We start from the raw sequence: 6,681 nt of genomic DNA, 5'->3' as shown, positions 1-6,681 counted from the left end.
TAGGAATCAACTTTGTTCTCTTATTAAAAAAGATGAATAAAGTACGGTCCGGTGCACCACGCGTCCCCGCTAAGCGAGGATCCAGGAAGGGGTCCTACCACAAGGATGTACTGGAGGCAAGTCTTTCTTTGCCAATTTTTTTTGGTAAGAGACCGCTCTTAAGACTCGAATCCAGAAACCATTTTGCAAGAATTTAATCCTTATTCATGAAGCAAACATAATGCAAGAGAAAGAATAGGGATAACTTTGCATTTAGATTAGTAAAATTGGGCTTATCGCCTAATAATGAGCAAAATTTTTTTAACGTATTAGCAAGAAAATTGGATTGGTTGTATTAAAAAAAAGGAAATAATAAGGATACAAGATGCTAACCAGTATCTCTTAAGGAATTCTCCACTCTCTCACTGGGAGACAAAATTGAATAATCAAATCCTCCCTTTCTCACCTATTAGGTGTAGATATTTATATAAGAGGTAAAAGAGCTAAAATAGGAAAGTTAATAAAAACAAATACAATATCTCTTATTGACCATTGACTGTTGACTAAGACTATTATTGACTATTAACCATTGATTATTGATTATTGACTAACTATTGACTACTTTATATCTCATAGGTGTAACACCTAACGTATGCCACCTCACCATCCTCCGGTGTCATCTTCCTTCTAGAATAAAGGTGGAATATCTTAAACTTTGGACCTACTGTAGGTGGCAGTAGCACTTCTCTATCACCATGTTACAAAGACACAAAAATGGAAACGAGAAATTTTTTATATCATACAGTCTACAAAAACAATTTCATAAAATCTCATCTCTAGCCCCCAAAAACAATAAACTTAGAAAGCATAAATTCATTCATATTACCTTAATAAGTCAATTCATGTTATCACTTCCCAGAAAATATAAATTTCTCATATTTAAAATTGCCAACACAGAGAGAAATAAGCTAAAACAAATCAACTCAGCATCAACACCAAAACAACAAGAAATTCATCAACATAGAATCTTAAGAAAAGCAAATACAATGCCTTGAAAATTGAAAAGGAAAATAATCTCATAAAATCCCATACCAAACGATAAACCATTTTACACACAAAAAAAAAAAAAAAAAACCCCAAAAGCCCTAAATTCATTAAGCAAGCCGAGAGGCAACTGCGGAGGAATTGAAGTAAAAGAAAATAGAAAGAAAAAAGGACCGATTTTACATGTGCGTTTGTAATTTTTTTTTTTCTAAATCAAACATGCTTAATTTTTTTTCTAGATATGCGTGTTATAATTTGAGTGGTCAAGAACCAATTTTTAAGTTAATATGTACAATTTCTCAAAATTAAACTAGATTTTGTTTAAAATTCCTAATATGTAAAAAAATTTGGATTTAGGAAGGACCGAACAAGTAAAAAAAATTAAAATTTTGATTTGAGAGCGTCTGCCAAGTCAAAAAAAATTAATAATTTGGATTTAAGGCAAAAAAAAAATTAGAGATTTGCCAAATTTTGTATTTTAGGTTTCTTTGTAATAGTGCTAAAAATTGAACAGTATTCAAAGGAATGTTTATAATTTACTTAATACATTATTATTGATCCTAACTTGTCCAAACAACTTGTTGGCCTTCTGAATTTTTAAAATGTTTCGATAGCCCATCAATTTGCATAAAATGTTCAGTTAACTCATCTAATTAATTAATCACTCAGAGTAAGCTGCATATGAAATTTTTTATTTGATTAACTGTAAAACTTGTATTCTCTGATATTAGAACTGTTTACTCCAACCCTGGTCGTTTTACTTTTTTATTATGACACGTGCAATACAACTTCCGTATTTAATTTACTTTTTTTTTGCAACCAAGTCATTAATTAATTGCATTTTATGCAAGTTCAAGGAGCTAACTGGATATTTCATGTAAGTTGAAGAGGCCATCGATACACTTTGAAAGTTCATAGGTCAATCAATCTTTTTGAACAAGTTCAGTGACAAATGTTGTGTTAAGCCTTTATAATTATGTTGAAATATTACAATCTATATTGAAGTATTCTAGTAAAACTGGTATGGGACAGCTCTAGGGGCAGGCTGCATAGGCAGCCGCCTAGGGCCTCCGCTTTACGAGGGCCTTCGATCAGAATTCGTTTTAAATTTGATAATTATTAAGATTGCTATGGTTAAAAATTATGTAGACTTGGATCTATAATAAAATATAGTGCTAAATTAAATGGTAAAGGCATAGTAGAGATGCCTATGAGGGTAAGAGTTCGATAATCTTAATTTTTCCCTTAAACCAAAATGTTAATATATATTAATATAAAATAACTAATATACATTGATTTACTTGTTACAATATATTTATGACACAATTTTACTTATAGGTTTAATGCATATTTACATCCTTGAACTTGATGCGTTTTGCCTATTGGCACCCTGAACTTTTAAAATAACCTAACACACACTTATAGTTGGCTTTAAGAACTTATTATACACCTATAGTTGGCTTAAAAAATCTATTACACACTTATAGTTGGCTTAAAAAATCTATTACACACCTATAGTTGGCTCATTCGGACCTCCTTTCTTCTTTAACGAACGTGGTATGCGTGTTATAAAAAAAAGAAAAGCACGGGAGTTCGTTCGGTATGTCACCTCATATGTCAAAGACGAAAAATCAATGATTTTGTGTGTAGGAGGTCCGAATGAGCCAATTATATGTGTGTTAGGTTTTTAAAGGCAACTATAGATGTGTGATAGGTTATTTTAAAAGTTCAGGGTGCCATTAGACAAAACTTGTCAAGTTTAGGTGTGTATATATGCATTAAGCCTTACTTATACTATTGAGTTAATCACATAACAATCTTATAACAATCTGTATCAATCAATTTTTTTTTTTGTGGTGAATATTTTTACAGAATCAAAATGAAAATTATAATCTAGTAAGACAACAATTTATAAGAAGGCCCGTATATTTATAGACCACTACAAATTATTTCTTATCCTTAAAAATAATATATGTATTTCTCTTCTCTCCAACGCCATCAAATGAATATTCAAATCTAAGATTAATTTATTTGTTTGCTTCTGTTGGGATAAGCATATATTCACAACATATATATTTATCCGAATCTAGTATCACCGGTCAAGCCTTCAACCACGCCAATAGAATTGGAAGAGGAAGATAATTGGTTCACGAACTAAAGCGACAACGAATCCCAAAAATAGAGAGAGGGGCGATGGCTTAGGGAAAAAGAGGAGAGAAAAATTCTCTGGAGATCATGTATCTCAAAACCTAATTTCTGACTCTCTTCTAATTCTCTTAGACTTATGATAGATTAGGGTTTCTATTTATACTGAATAAATAGATAACCTAACCCTAATTCTTATTGGGTTTGGGCCTGTTCCATTTCGGGCGGGCCTAATTGGATCCATATCCAATTAATTCCAACATCTCCCACTCGCATGCAATGGAACTTATTCCAAAGTTTCTCAATCTCAGTCTCTATCATACTCTTGCAAATAGTTCGTGCGACCAACATACTATCGAGAGCTCTAGTGCTATATACTCGTTAGAACATATAGCTGCTCGATTTTCATGTAACAAACTTGGAACTATGTACTCGTTAGAGATATATAGATCTTAGCTTTGAACATGGATTGTCGGTGGTGTATGCTTTTATCCTAGACTCCATATCATATCCACTGTAGTCTTCGGATCTCTACAGTACATCTATTTTTCACAAATATGCACATATGCATAAGTGTCCGGACGGTGAAGAATAGAAACACTTAGATATGATTCAAATGGATGTCTTTCCCTCTTAACATTATTCTGTCCATTATAATTTGATTCGCTTATCCAGTCAGAGTCTCTTTGGTTGATATTATCTCATCAACCTCGAGGTATCCCTTTCCAAGGTAGCTACATCAGACTAAACTTCTTAGAATAAGTTTAGGGTCTATAAGGATAAACAATTGTCAAGAAGCGCATCTTCATGACGTGAGTCTCACATTAGGAAAAGACGAGATCAATATAAATTTCCTTAATTCCTACTATTGGAATCATGCCATAATTTAATTAGATATGCACGTACAAAAGTGAGAAAAATTTATGTCCGGGGATAAATTTTTGTTTTTTATAATTTTATCCTTTTAATCAATTTATTTCATAAATTTTGTATGTATTGAAGATATCACACAATGCACTATATTTGTTGTAAATTGTGGTTAATTATGCAAAAAGAAAGCAAATTAATTATCACACAATGTACTTATAATTTACACTATAAAAATTGAATTAATAATTAGAATGTTGATTATAAATAAAAGGAATATTTTTTTTCTTTAGTTAAATACGGATGGAATGAAGTTCAACTTTATTTGTTAAGGGGTATATTCGTGTAATCAATTACGGTAATACAACTCGGTGCTAATTGAGGTTGAAATCACAAACATTTAGTTAACATGTTCTTGGAACTAAAATGAAATAAAAGAAAAAACACAAAATTTTAGTAATAATTCCAGCATTACAATTAAGAGCCCATGTCCCTAAAGCCCAATATAATAAGCCCATTCCTAAGCTAAATACTGAAATACAATACAAAGTATAACTTAAATACAATAAAATAGACTCTTGGTCACTAAGTAAGCTTTGCTCATAGCTCTATAAATTGAGAGCAGCAACACAGCACATGGGGAACTTTTCTTTTCCTGCTTCATTTTCTTTTGAACCCCTTTCTTTTGTTTTCTTCTTCTTCCTCCATTTTTCCATAATCCATCTTTTCATTTTAAGGGGAGTTGAGAATTTCTTGGGAAGGGTCTCTATCCAGAGTTCTGTAAACAAACCTAGAAACAAACTCAATGCTTTAGCAGTCTCCAAAATATTTTATATTAGTGTTGCTTGATCACCATCTAAGCACATAATAAATTGATTTTTAGTTCAGTGTGTTCATTAACAGTTCATATGGGCAAAACTCAACTTACTTTCTATAAACTCTTTTGAGTTTTCAGGTTGAGAATCACTGACCATATAAAATAAACAAAAATGAAAAGAAAGCATTTGATAAAGGAGGTTTTAAAATAAAGGCCCCAATTTCCATTTCAGAAAAACAATCGAGTTAAGGATTAAAGCTTCAACTTAGGAATCTCTGGTTTTTTATAAGTTTTTTAATTGGAATTAGAAGGCAGAAAATCGCCTGAAATTTACAGAGAAAAAATTCAAACAAAAAAGAGTAAATATAGAACAAGGGAAAAATACGGAATTTATACCTCAGGGAGTCTTCACCGTCCAACATCTCCTTCGCCGGGCATCTCATTCGGACTCCATCACCTCCGTTCACCGATCTTGATAGATCCTGATCTAAAAAAAAAAGAAAATAAGAAAAGATTATAAAAGAAAACTAAAAGGAAAAATGAAGGTTCGGGATCTAAACACAACAAAATCGGAGTAGGGTGAGGGAGATCGAACCTTCCGTGAAGATGAAGAGGTCGTCGAGGACTCGAGCTACCGATCACAGGACGGCCGGCCACAGTAGTCTAGCTTATGTTACACGTTAAAGCAAGGAGATCAAAACGAGCACGTAGCCGGAGCAAGGAACTGTCGGCGGTGGAGAAGGAAGCCATGGACGGCTAGCTCTGTTTTCGTGAAAGGAAGGCAGAGAAGAGGAGGAAAGAGAAATGGAGGCTGAGGCACAAATGAGGTAAGTAAAAGCCCTAAAAATCTAAATTTATACCATCTTTCTTCCATTTCGGTCCCTCTAGCTCTTTAATCATTATAAATTAACCCCTGCATGTTTTTAATGTTTCACTTTTAACCCCGTTCTCCTTTAATCCGTCAATTAAATCCCCCCACATTCTAATCAGGTCCCTGATTGTTTGAGTTAAGCTCGATTAGGTCCTCCCATTACACACCTTTTTTTTAATTGTCTAAAAACATCGAATTGAACGTGAAACAATAATCTTATACTCATGTTATAAGGATATAAATTCAAGTTACTAATAAAAAAAAAGTATTAAAACGACTCTATGTTATGGAACATAAATTAAATGCTACAAAATTAATAAATTTCGAGATAGTTCGTAGTTCTATGTTATAGAAATACAAATTAAACGTTACCAAACAAGTAAACAATGGTTGGACGAATTAATTCATAGCTCTATGTTATAGAAATATGAATTAACCGTTAATAAATAAATAAGAGCCGAACGAATTAATTCACAGCTCTATGTTATAGAAATGTGAATTAACTGTTAATAAGTAAACAAAGGTTTGACTAATTAATTCACAGCTCTATGTTATAGAAATATGAATTAACCGTTACTAAATTAATGAAAAATGCAATCGAACGAGTTTATTCCTAGCTCTATGTTATAGAAATAGGAATTGACCGTTACAAGATAAAAAAAAAAGAGGATGAGATAGCTCGTAGTTCTATATAGTAAAAGTACGAATTAAAACGTCGTCGGATTAACAAAAAAAACGAACGAATTAATTCATAGCTCTATGTCATAGAAATATGAATTAACTGTTAATAAGTAAACAGAAACCGAATGGGTTAATCCGCAATTCTATGTTATAGGAATGTGATGAGTTAACCGTTACCAAGTTATATAAAATTAAACGCGTTAATTCACAGTTCTATGTTATAGAGATGTGAATTGCACGTTACTTGAATTATCAAAATTAAAAGAATACAATTAAC

General features: G+C 32.1%; 1 long non-coding RNA gene across 1 annotated transcript; it reads right to left on the bottom strand.

The window, feature by feature from the left end:
• Positions 1-4,467: 4,467 nt before the first annotated feature.
• On the bottom strand, positions 4,468-5,585 carry LOC136206197 (uncharacterized). The gene is made up of 3 exons (XR_010676225.1): positions 5,448-5,585; positions 5,249-5,339; positions 4,468-4,825 (listed from the first exon to the last, which is right to left on the bottom strand). It is a non-coding gene; the product is annotated as an uncharacterized lncRNA (long non-coding RNA).
• Positions 5,586-6,681: the final 1,096 nt, after the last annotated feature.

Source organism: Euphorbia lathyris, chromosome 9 (assembly GCF_963576675.1).
Source record: "Euphorbia lathyris chromosome 9, ddEupLath1.1, whole genome shotgun sequence".
NCBI lineage: Eukaryota > Viridiplantae > Streptophyta > Magnoliopsida > Malpighiales > Euphorbiaceae > Euphorbia > Euphorbia lathyris.
Note: the sequence above shows the minus strand (reverse complement) of the source record. Positions and strands in the feature narration are given on the sequence as shown.